This window comes from Marmota monax, unplaced genomic scaffold (genome assembly GCF_021218885.2).
Source record: "Marmota monax isolate L192 unplaced genomic scaffold, Marmota_monax_Labrador192_F-V1.1 WCK01_AAM20220418_F8-fsc00053, whole genome shotgun sequence".
Classification (NCBI taxonomy): Eukaryota; Metazoa; Chordata; class Mammalia; order Rodentia; family Sciuridae; genus Marmota; species Marmota monax.
In genome coordinates this window covers 2,405,337-2,418,741 of record NW_026693153.1, presented here as the reverse complement: position 1 = coordinate 2,418,741, position 13,405 = coordinate 2,405,337, and the positions used below count along the sequence as shown (strand labels likewise).

At 34.0% G+C, this 13,405-nt stretch overlaps 1 protein-coding gene across 4 annotated transcripts in view; it reads right to left on the bottom strand.

Moving 5' to 3' along the window:
- Positions 1-13,405, bottom strand: part of Cblb (Cbl proto-oncogene B) — a 205,089-nt gene that overhangs the window by 98,392 nt on the left and 93,292 nt on the right. The gene's annotated exons all lie outside the window — the stretch shown is intronic.

Here is a 13,405-nt window from a genome sequence, read left to right as displayed (position 1 = left end):
CACAGCACTCTATGGTACAGACAAGCATTATTTCTCTACACAGTGGAAAACTATCATTCTCATTTTCATTCTGAAACCTAAACTCAGAATCATAGTTTTTATGAGACTACAAAAATAAGAAAAGCCTCATTCGCATTATTCTTTATATACTCAATAACTTCATTCATGTGATAAATCATAAAAATAAATTAACTATAGGCATAAAATTACTTTATACCTAATTATATCTATTTTTGGACACTGGAAATATAGCTTATTTGCAGAAAAAAATAGGGAGACAATTTGCAAACATAAAATTCATAAAAATGGGTTAAATTTACAGTTTTAATTTTCATACTTAGTAGATATTACTATAGAACAAGAGTAAGATTCTGGTCTTAGAACAAGAGATGTCTGTTCTTTTCTTTATGAAGCACAACTAGTCTTGATTGTATTATCTCTGAAAGTTTAGTAATGCTTGGTAAGTTCATGAGATACAATAGCTAATGGGTCATGCAAGATGTCTTTGATCCATTGCAGTCTGATTAAATGATATCATGAAATTATGTACACTAAAATTAATAAACTTTGGACAGGAGAGTATAAGTAAGGCTTTAAAATTTTCTCCCTTCTAACAATAAGAGCTCAGCTTTACAAACAAATAAAAAAGTCAATAATGAAACAAAATTCTTCATAAATCTCTCAATATAAGTCAACTAAGTTAACAAGCAATCAATGAATCAAGACTGCTAGAAGTATGAAGTAAATTGAGACAAAAGAAAAAGAACTTCCAATAATGCTTCCAAAGCTCTGACAGGAGAAACCAGGTACATGCCATGCATAATTAGATCCACCAAAAGCTTCTTTCAATAAGAGAAACTATTGATAATATTTTGAATAACTACTTTGTTATTAAAGAATATTAGTGTTATTCTTCAATAACAACATAAAAATAAAACTATAGAGGAAAAATAAGTCTATTTACTGTTTTACTCATTACTATTAAGTAACAATCAGTTTGTCTACCAGCAGGAAACCATTCTAAACCCTGCTTGCAAGCTGACCACTGAGCCGATCACAGCTTAATGTTTAATGGCAGAAGACACCAGGTCTCCCAGCAGAACTAAAGGACTTTGTTATAGCAAGTGGTAGTCAGAATATCAGTCGTATCTTGAACTTTTTCCCTTAGCCTCATTCCTCCAAGATGGTGCCCAGAGCTGCTAAATTCTGCATGCATTGGGTTTTGTTACTGGAGTAGGATCTAGAACTAAAGAAGCCCAAGTCTTTTCTGATGGGCAATAAGAAGATGTGCTCTCTGACCCAGAGAGAAATACCTCTACTAACACATAAGCAAATAAGCTCTGTGCTCCAAAGAAGGAAACTTTTTCTTGACCCTCCAAGACACTTAGCAGAGAAGGCAGCAAGCATTCAGAGGGATTAAGAACCAGGACCTCTTTGAGTCCAGGGAACATCATTAAATATTTTGTAAGTAAATCAGTCTTTCTCTGAATATTTTCATATGGAGTCTCCTTATAAAATATAATGTAATTTTACTGTAAAGTAGCCTGAAATAAAACAACATTATAATGAAGTCATGAATCACTACATAAAAACATTTTAAAATTTTAGTAGGATTAAATGTTCAAAAAGTAAAAATGTAAAATAACATCTGAGAATAATCATATAAGTAGCTTAAAAACCTATCTTAATGAATTAATACAAGACTAATCAGCTGACTAAAATTAAAATATATCAGCTGACTAGAATTAAAATACGGGAATATATGAAGTTTGGGTTTTGGTTTGACTTAAATATATGCCTGCACAGGAATTTCTACTTTATACGTCAAAAACACATTTTAGGAACACAATTTTGGAAGTATTAGTAATTAGATTAATAATGGTCAGCACAATTATTTTTAACTCAGCAGAGCAACCCTCCTCCCCAAAAAGAAAAAAACCTGAAAATAAAAAAGTCTCTATCTCTGTTTTTTTCCATAACCTTAAGGCTATATACCCAATCTACTAATCAATATCACGCTCACTTATTTAGAAATACCTACTGCTGCTAAACTAACTAAATGTTTTTTTTAAGATGAAAAGGTAAAATAAGTAGATACACATAGTTAGATGTTAGAGAAAAGGTCGTATTTTTTATCATTAGAGACTTTAGAAACTTCAGAATAAGAAAAGATATTCTCAGACTCTACCCTTTGGTGAGTGACTGGTTGTCACTCACCAAAAGTCTGGGTAGGTGGACAAACAAAATAATCAACCTGCTCACTGAACAGCAAATCCAAAGCACTTATTCAGTGCATATCAAAATCTCAGTAAGCCTACTCAGTACACACCAAGTCCCAATATACCTACTGTGCACACAGAAAAATCCAAAAGCAATATACACCCAAAATCAACACACCTAGTCAATGTTCAACAACAACCTAAACACTTACTCAGGGAAACAAAAATCCTACTAAAATGCTGTGTCATAAAAGAGTTTAGAATTTTAAAAAGAGAAGACAAATCAGATTATTAATGCCTCCTTACTACATTTAGGTAAACTTTCATTTTTTTTAAACTAGTTTGATCCTTCACTACTATTAACTGATTCATCTTTCTCTTTAAATTGTATCTTCCTTTGGGTTCTTATAATGCCATACTCCCAAGATTTCTGTCCATACTTATCTAATGACTACTCCAAAATTCATTAAATTCCTTTGGTACATATTTCATTCATCAGAATTCTTTAAGTGTCTTTTCTTTTTATTCTCTCTATACCTTCTTTCTGATCTATATTAATTAGTCCAGTGATTTTAAGGATATTTCAGAGAGTATAAAATCACTTATCTGAGGGCAGGCAGATAATGGAAATGTGTGGTGATGCATGTAAGAAATGTAACAATGGAGGAGACACCTAGAGAGGACAGCTGGTACCACATGCAGCCAATCATGGCTCAGTATCAATTCTTACCTGCTGCTGCACACACAATTCTTACTTATAATATTTCTTCCATAAATTTTAAAACAATGTTTTTGTAAAACCAACAATGTTTAAAAATTTGCAAATCACTTTAAAAAATATTTAATATTGCATGAAGGAAAAGAAATCATTACACAGGTTATCAATCTATCAACAAAAATGTACTGACAAATCTAAAGTCTCTATCCCTGTTTTTTTCCATAACCTCAAGGCCGTATAGCCAATCTACTAATCAATATCTCCACGCACACTTATTTAGACATATAGAAGTGACCACAGGTCAAACGACCTGTTGCCAAACTGCTTCTTCCTGTTTTTCCTATCTCAATAAGTGCTATCCAGCCTTTAAAATCACAGATTGAGGCTTCACACTGGACTCCAGGAACATCTTTTTAATAATCAAGTCCTATTAATTTTATCTTCATATCATTTTCAAATCCATGCACTTTAATTTAGCCACTATAATCTATGCCAGTCTCCTACTTTATTTCTCTCCTTAAGTATTAGTTTCTAAACTGTGTGACAGCCATAGACCCCAGGGGGTATACAGATGATCCTTTCCAGGACTAGAAGAAGAACTGAAATTCTATTTGCATTTTATATAATTTTTAAATTTTATATCATAGTATTTCCTTTATTTGTATTATGAACATTATTCTATATATTTTTACAGAGTAATAGATAGATATAAATATACATATGTACATATGCAGATGATTAATAGGTAGATACTGTGTGCTTGAGAAGTCATAATTAGGAATTAATTAGGAACAGTCATAAATTAGGAATAAAGAGTATGATCAAGATTTGGTGACGACTACTCAAATTTATTATTCATAATACAGCAAGAGCGATCTATCTAATGTGCATGTTTGACCACTTCCCTACTTAAAACCTAGCAATGGGTTTCAATTGTTCTTAGGGCTCCAAAGAACAGCGTTTTAAAATATAACTTAGCTTATGAAAAACAAAAGTAAAAATGGCAAGAAAAGGAGAGCTTTTAGAGCATAGTAAAGGAGAAAGAGCCAGCAGTTTCACCTATGCTGATTCTTGAGATAGGGGAGACCCTATTACAGACTATAAACCACCACCCCTTATTTGAATTCTGTGCTTACCAAGAAATGTTCTGAGTATAATATTGTTCCATGTAAAATTTATCTACGTGATGCAAGCATTCTCCTGTGCCTGACAGTGAGATTAATCTTTGTAAATGAATAAAATAAAATACAGATTGGTTTGCTGATTTAATTACTTCATGTTCATTCTCTAAACATGCTCTTGGTTCTAGTAAAACCAAGTTTCAAAGATGAGAACCAGAAGCTATATTTTAGTGAAGTAAATGTCACTTAAGCTATTCAGGGTAAAGAGGAGAAGAAAAAATAAAAAAAGATAAAGAAGATTATCAAAGAGGAGAAGGAAGGGGATTCATTAATATAAACTTGAAGAAGTTGCTGTATAACCTTTTTTTTTTTTTTTTTTTTTTTTTTTTTAACTACAGCAGACACCATAACAATCCAGTTCCACTCAGGGCACTCCCCACTGGACACAATGAGAGGCTCCTTATTAATATATATAACCTACACAAAATTCTGACTTCTTCATAGAGGTCCAGAACTTTTCTGATAACCATAGTAAATAATTACTAGGAAATTAACTTACTCCCTGTGATATTTCTGAAGTACTTTTTAATGGTAAAGAACAGATTTTAAGTATTTATCATCTCTGTATACCCTGTCTTACCCAAACTAAATATAGACTGCTCATAATCATAAAATTATGGTTTGACATCTTCTTTGAATAAGTCTACAATAAGTTTGTAACTTTTGTTTACCTATTGACGTAAAGATAATTTGACTTTTTAAAAAAAAATCAGTCAATAATGGGAGCCAGCTAAATAGCAGACATATTAACTAGAAAGGCTTTGAGTTTCATTTCAGTTATTTTTTCTTTTTTTCTGAAAAACCTGCTACATAGTTTCACTGTAAAAGTCCTTAAAAGTCAATTGTAACTTTTATTTTAATTAAAACTAAATATGTTGCCTTTTATTTAATCAGAGGGAAAACTCTTGTAGTTAATGTGAGAAGAACAGATATCTTACTCGTAGGAAAGAAAAAGAAATCATTTTCCCTTGTTTCTTATTAAAAGAGAAAGGAAAATACAGGAAACCCCAAGAAGGACCATACATACCACTTCCCCAGGAAATCAAAGACAGAAGCAATACACTGAAGTATAAATAGATCACCCCCAGAAGCAATATCATTTTTATCTTCAATTAACTTTTATACAGAAATATACAACCATAGTGCCTTTATTTTTTAACTTTTCATCTTTTGCTTTTTGATTGCTTGGGAGTATGGAGCTTCCATCATACTAAGTCAAATACTAATTATATTAAATTTATACTTAATAATAAACATATTCACGGCACTTATGGTAAGATCAAGATTTGAATTGGTTAATTACTTCATAAATACACTGCTTTTTATGTGTCAGATAGTTTTATGGGCCTTATAAGTAGATTTCAGCCTTCTTAACCTCCATGGCAACCCTACCTGGTAGGTATTGTCAGTATCCTGGTAGGTATTATAAATGGGGAAACAGATACAAGGAGAAATCACACAGCTTCCCCAAGTGACAAAGCTAGGAAGCACTGCATTCAAAACCTGCATAAGGGTGCTCTGGCTCTAGAGCCTGCATGCACAATCCGAACCATGCTGCCTCTCAGTGAGGCAAAAGAGCTGTCTCCTCATCTTTTGTCTCACACATACACAAGGCTCATGCGCATCCTTCTACTTCTCAACTCAATTAAATGTACATTCATTCCTGAAAGTGTACATATGATACATTGCCATGAGACTTGAGAAACACAAATATGAATAAATAAAGGTGAATTTGTGAAGCCTATGATGTAATGCAAAATAAGATAACTGGACAAATAGCTTTAATAAAATAATAAAAATACTAAATGAAAAATGATAAGCAAGAGCTTACAGGAGTTTAAGAATGAGAAACTTTAATAACAATGGGGAGGGTCATGAGCAGGATGAACTTTGAGGGATAAGTAAAAGTTTTATTTGAGAAGTTATAAAATATTTAGGTAGAAGAAACAATATGAGAAAAGACATAGAGACCTATACCAAGAAGATGTGGATGTACCAAGAAGAGTCAAATAAGCCAAATCAACTGAATATTAGAACATAAGTAAAGGAAGAGAGAGCTCATAGCAAAAATATACAAAATGTACTCATACATTCAATCAACAAGTACTAAGTGTCTGTAACAAATACAGCATCCAAAGGATTCATTCAATAACCATTTAAACAACATTAAAGATTATATTGAAAATGGAACTAGCATTTGTAAAAGCCTCAAGCACAGAATTTGACATGTAATAACCTTAATGAATATCTGTTTTTACTAAATTTTGGACAAGAAGTCATTTAAGAGCCTCACCATGAAGAAAAAAAAAAAAATCCATGTAAAGAAACACAATAATATAAATGCATCTAAAATACAATAGGAATACAAAGAATGCAGTAACATTTAATATGTGCAGGGTGTGGCTCAGTGGGAAAAAAAGGCCTTTGACACTGAATGTTTGAAGAATTGTGTCAAAATTCTGGGATGGAAAGAAAGAAAGAAGAGGGAGAAGCACCTAAGGTATAGAACTACAAGAATTGCTGATAAATAGAACATGCAGTCTAGTCATTACATACTAAGAACAAACATCATTCACCTATTCATCCAATTATACTTGCAGTCTGTTAGCAATTATTAGTGCCCACATTTTAGGAAATGTGACAGGTCTAAAAAAACAGATATGGGTGTCCTATTAAGGAATTTGGAGCCCGACCCCACAATATGTAGATCGGAGCCAACTTTTTCTTCTATCAGACGTAGAGTCTCTGATTTGATATCTAGCTCCTTGATCCACTTTGAGTTAACTTTTGTGCATGGCGAGAGGAGGGGATTCAGTTTCATTTTGTTGCATATGGATTTCCAGTTTTCCCAACACCATTTGTTGAAGATGCTATCCTTCCTCCATTGCATGCTTTTAGCTCCTTTATCAAATATAAGATAGCTGTAGCTTTGTGGATTAGTCTCTGTGTCCTCTATTCTGTACCATTGGTCCACCCGCCTGTTTTGGTACCAGTACCATGCTGTTTTTGTTACTATTGCTCTGTAATATAGTTTTAAATCCGGTATCGCTATACCACCTGATTCACACTTCCTGTTTAGAATTGCTTTTGCTATTCTGGGTCTTTTATTTTTCCATATGAATTTCATGATTGCTTTATCTATTTCTACAAGAAATGCCATTGGGATTTTGATTGGCATTGCATTAAACCTATAGAGAACTTTTGGTAATATCGCCATTTTGATGATGTTAGTTCTGCCTATCCATGAACAGGGTATATTTTTCCATCTTCTAAGATCTTCTTCTACTTCTCTTTTTAGGGTTTTGTAGTTTTTATTGTATAAGTCCTTCACCTCTTTTGTTAGGTTGATTCCCAAGTATTTTATTTTTTTTGAGGATATTGTGAATGGAGTGTTTTTCTCATTTCCGTTTCAGAAGTTTTGTCGCTGATATACAGGAATGCCTTTGATTTATGCGTGTTGATTTTATATCCTGCCACTTTGCTGAATTCATTTATTAGTTCTAGTAGTTTTTTTGTAGACCCTTTTGGGTCTTCTAGGTATAGAATCATGTCATCTGCAAATAGTGATAATTTAAGTTCTTCCTTCCCTATTTTTATGCCTTTAATTTCTTTCGTCTGTCTAATTGCTCTGGCCAGTGTTTCGAGAAGTATATTGAATAGAAGTGGTGATAGAGGGCATCCCTGTCTTCTTCCAGATTTTTAGGGGGAACTCCTCACACTTCAGATAGAGCCCTAATATCCAGAGTATACAAAGAACTCAAAAAATTAAACAATAAGAAAACAAATAACCCAATCAACAAATGGACCAAAGACCTGAACAGACACTTCTCAGAGGAGGACATACAATCAATCAAGAAGTACATGAAAAAATGCTCACCATCACTAGCAGTCAGAGAAATGCAAATCAAAACCACCCTAAGATACCATCTCACTCCAGTAAGATTGGCAGCCATTATGAAGTCAAACAACAAGTGCTGGAGAGGATGTGGGGAAAAGGGTACTCTTGTACATTGCTGGTGGGACTGCAAACTGGTGCGGCCAATTTGGAAAGCAGTATGGAGACTCCTGGGAAAGCTGGGAATGGAACCACCATTTGACCCAGCTATTCCCCTTCTCGGACTATTCCCTGAAGACCTTAAAAGAGCGTACTACAGGGATACTGCTACATCGATGTTCATAGCAGCACGATTCACAATCGCTAGACTGTGGAACCAACCCAGATGCCCTTCAATAGATGAATGGATAAAAAAAATGTGGCATTTATACACCATGGAGTATTATACAGCACTAAAAAATGACAAAATCATGGAATTTGCAGGGAAATGGATGGCACTAGAGCATATTATGCTTAGTGAAGCTAGCCAATCCCTAAAAAACAAATACCAAATGTCTTCTTTGATATAATGAGAGCAACTAAGAACAAAGCAGGGAGGAAGAGCAGGAAGAAAAGATTAACATTAAACAGATACATGAGGTGGGAGGGAAAGGGAGAGAAAAGGGAAATTGCATGGTAATGGAGGGAGATCCTCATTGTTATACAAAATTACATATAAGAGGTTGTGAGGGGAATGGGAAAATAAACAAGGAGAGAAATGAATTACAGTAGATGGGGTAGAGAGAGAAGATGGGAGGGGAGGGGAAGGGAGATAGTAGAGGATAGGAAAGGTAGCAGAATACAACAGTTACTAATAGGGCATTATGTAAAAATGTAGATGTGTAACCGACGTGATTCTGCAATCTGTATTTGGGGTAAAATTGGGAGTTCAAAACCCACCTGAATCAAATGTATGAAATATGATATGTCAAGAGCTTTGTAATGTTTTGAACAACCAATAAAAAAAAAAAAAGAAGTAAAATCTAGAATCAATAAGTGGAATAGTATCAAACTTAAAAGCCTCTTCACAGCAAAAGAAACAATCAAAAACATGAAGAAAGAGCCTGCAGAATGGGAGCAAATCTTTGCCACCTGCACCTCAGATGGAACATTAATCCCCAGGATATATAAAAAACTTAACACCAAAAAATTAAAAAATATAAAAAAAAACCCACAGATAACCCAATCAATAAATGGGCAAAGGAACTGAACAGGCACTTCACAGAAGAAGAAATATGACTGGTCAACAAATATATGAAAAAAATATTCAACATCTCTAGCAATTAGAGAAATGCAAATTAAAACTATACTGAGGTTCCATCTCACTCCAGTCAGAATGGCAATTATAAAGAATACAAGTAATTATAAATGTTGGCAAGGATGTGCGGGGAAAGGTGTACTCATACATTGCTTGTGGGACTGCAAATTGGTACAACCACTCTGGAAAGCAGTATGGAGAATCCTCAGAAAACTTGGAACAAAACCATCATTTGACCCAGTTATCCCACTCCTTGGCATATACCTAAAGGACTTAAAGTCAGTGTACCACAGTGATGCAGCCATGTCAATGTGTATGGCTGCTCAATTCACAACAGCCAAGCTACGGAGTTGGTAAATGAAACTATGGCATTTGGCAGTAAATGGATGGAACTGGAGACTATTATGCTACATGAAATAAGCCAATCCCCAAAAAACCAAAGACCAAATGTTCTCTGATCTGCAGATGCTAACACACAATGTGTGTGTGTGTGTGGGGGGGGGGAATAGAAATTCATTGGATTAGACAAAGGGGAAGGAAGGGAAAGGACAGTGGATGGGAACAGAAAGGCAGTAGAATGAATTGGACATAACTTTCCTATGTTCATATATGAACATACCATCAGTGAAACTCCACATGATAGACAACCACAAGAATGGGATCCTAATTAGAATAAGTTATATTCCATGTATATATAATGTCAAAATACGCTCTACTATCATGTATATATTTAAAAAGTACAAATTAAAAAATGTAAAAAAAAAGTGAAAAAAAAAAACAGATATAATTAAGAAAGTCTCTACTTTCAAAGAAGCTTTTTCTAATTTGCTGGAAATTTCTCAATTGGGAAATGAAAGCATGTCAACAGTTCATTGTGATGTAGCATGAGAGAGATGAGTCCAGGTACTTGGCAGCACAGTGTAGAGGTAACCACTTCAGATGAGGGCAGCCAGAGAAAACTTCAGATGTAGCAATACTGGATAGGGCATGGGTGGCCCAAACAGTGGGAAGAAAATAATGATACTGAGGTGTGTAAAAAGGGCAATATGCAAGAGGAAACAGGAGTGTTGAATAGTTTGCTTCTTTGCAGATAAGCTGAGTTCAAAGAGATGATATCAGAAGAAAAATATTCCTAAAGTTTATTATGTTAATAAGATTTTAGACTTTTTTTTCCAGAACCAATATTCACAGAAGCACTTTTAGCAAAAGACTGGACTGATTACCTCTTTTTCTATATAGTTCACTGATCTCAGAAGATCAACTGGATAGGCTGTACTGAAAATAGGAATACCAATCAGAAGGCTGTTGCAGTAATCCACAAAAGAGTCTGATCTTTTGAAGACGAGAACTTTAAACTAAGTATATGGAGGAGAGGATACCTAAGAGAATACTGGAATTATAATTGATTCTTAATGAATTACAATTTTTATGACTAAATCTCTAATTGGTACCTATCTTGCTTAGAAAAATAACTGCCACCCAGAGTCCTACCTACTTATTTCCCTCCTTCCTTCCTCCCTCCCTCTTCCTTTCCTTCCTTTCTTCCTTCCTTCCTTCCTTCCTTCCTTCCTTCCTTCCTTCCTTCCTTCCACATCTTGTAACATACTTCATGAGCTGCATGCTTAAAAGTTTCTGGATTATAAACTACCATTCCAAAATATAAAGATTCAGTTTGGTACTATCTTATTTTGTACAATTTAGTTACACACACTTATTTCATAATACCAATTTTCTTTTTCGATGTATTTCTGTCATTTCCTCTTCAACAGACTAAAAAACCAAAAGCAGAACAAAACTATTAAAATATTAAATAAAAATTCAGGTATGCCCAATCAGTTTGCCATGACATTTATTTATTTTTTTTAAATTGATCTCTTTGGGGCTTCAAAGCAGGCAGAATCTCTTGGCTAATGGACTTGGGCCCTAAGCAGAGAGCTAAGCCTGCCATGAAGTTAACAACTTTGGGAAGCACAGAAATAAAGCATTAGGCATATGGTTGTTTTTCTACTGCCTATTTTAATAAAGTATGAATCCTGAAATTCTCTTTATGAGTTCTATTAATATGATCAATAGTGTATTCTCAATTTTAATTCAATTTTAATGTTTCATTATTGACCCAGTTCCTTTTGGAAAATAAGGAACAATAAGAATCCTTAAGATAAAAGGTATTTTTTAAAAAGTCATAATATGTTTGGCTGTTTTTAGAACCAGCCTCTCAATGGTTCTGTCTTGAACAACATACTGTTGTCCAGTTTAAACGCAATGTCTAGGTTAAATGAAAGTGGCTCACACAGCATCAACCACATGCAGTGAGATCAATGTCAGGAATGCTTCTGCAGGAGAATCAGTTTAAGGGAAAACACAAGCTGGTATTAAAGAATATAAAAGAATTCAGTCCTTGAAAGATTACACTATTCATTCATTTGCTCATTAATTCAGTAAACTACTCTAAGACTACAAGGTGAAAATCTCTGGAGAATACAAAGAAAGTATCTCCAATAATCTCATACAGTTATCATTGATTTGAATGACTATAGAAATATGTGTAAGTCCTGGAAATGACTTGAAATTTGGCTCTCATCCTAAAAATAATGTTAAGGACAAATCATGCAGCTTTCTGGAGTCAGTGGGTTATGGAGACAAATGTGAGGATCTGGGATATAGGGGAGCATTTAACTGGTATTTCAAGAATCTCCCATTTGATGTAGTAGTGATTTCATTGATGTGGTATTTGAACAGAAATTTCAGTCCCTTGACATCTGTGGTTATAAATAAATGGAAATAAAGATGTCTCAAATGCATAATTCTCTGTAGGTTCCAGTGCCAGCAAAGCAAACTCCTCTCCTGAAACATTTTAACAATCTTTCCATTTTTTACTGACCTTATGACAAGGAAACAATTTTATAACTCACCAAAAATTTCAGTTTTCAAAAAGAAATACCATGAACAGTTTGTCCTGTGTTTTTTCTTAAAATTTTAAGAGGAAGTTTACTTTGAAGGTTACCAACTGTTTGCACGAGGTTTACAGTGCTAATTCACTTGCTGTAAACCTTCATGTTCTTCCTCCACAGCTCCCCAAGCCCTTAGAACTTTATATCAGTTGCAAACATTTAATTAGCATACTCCTGGAAATTTAATTCAGATGAGGCAATGAAGATGAGCCTTATCCTTTCTAATTCCTCATTGTGAATATATATATAAGAACATTACAAATAACTAGGTTTGTAGAACACACAATGTATGTGTGAATGGCAATAATGGCATTTCCCCCTTTACAGTCTAAAAATAGTTCAGAATACACTTTAATAAGAAGTGAAAAACAGACTTTAATATTTTGAAGCCAATAAACTATGTATCTATTAAAATGTATATCAGCCAAGTACATTCTAGTCATGGTGCTAGCTAAGATAAGCATGACACATTGTAACCGGGGGAAAAAAGAAAATCAGTGCTACAGTTCATCAGTTTCAAAGCACTGAAACCATCCAATTTCACCAGTTACGGAATAAATATAGACTCTTAAACAAAAGATTAAAACAATAATCTACATATAAGCCATCACTCTTCCCCTATACTATTCAGCTAAGGTAGTGCCTGTATTCAAGGATATTCTAAGGGTCCTCTCTCATTTAAGTGGACCTCTACAAGTTTCCTACAGAAAATGTTTGCCTCCTGGTGCTTACTTCTTCATTATCTTACTAAGAAATTTCAGACAAAAATTTTCTAATCTTCATGTAAATTATTCTGACTTCAGACCTCCAATTTCTATTATTTACCAAACTCATCAGATTTTGTGTCTGGGAGTAAACATCTTTTGGAAAACATCTTTACCCAGCTACTTTGTGGTGTAATACAGCTTTGTGATAACACTACTTATTGATACATAATACTGTTTGTACAAAACTACAAAGACAGACTGAAATAGGCTGTTAAGGCCTCCTCACATTTTAGCTTCAGATCTTAACCAACTTCACCATCTCAAATCCTTCAGGAAGCAGTCCTTGATTTCTGCAATCACAGAGCAGCCGTTTCCTCCTGAATTGTCAGCACAATTTATTTGTCATTTTTTAAAGCATATACTCTTCAACCTTCTATTTTGTATATGTGTCTTAGGTGTGTACTAAGTTATAAAAAGTTAAAAATTTCTCATATGTA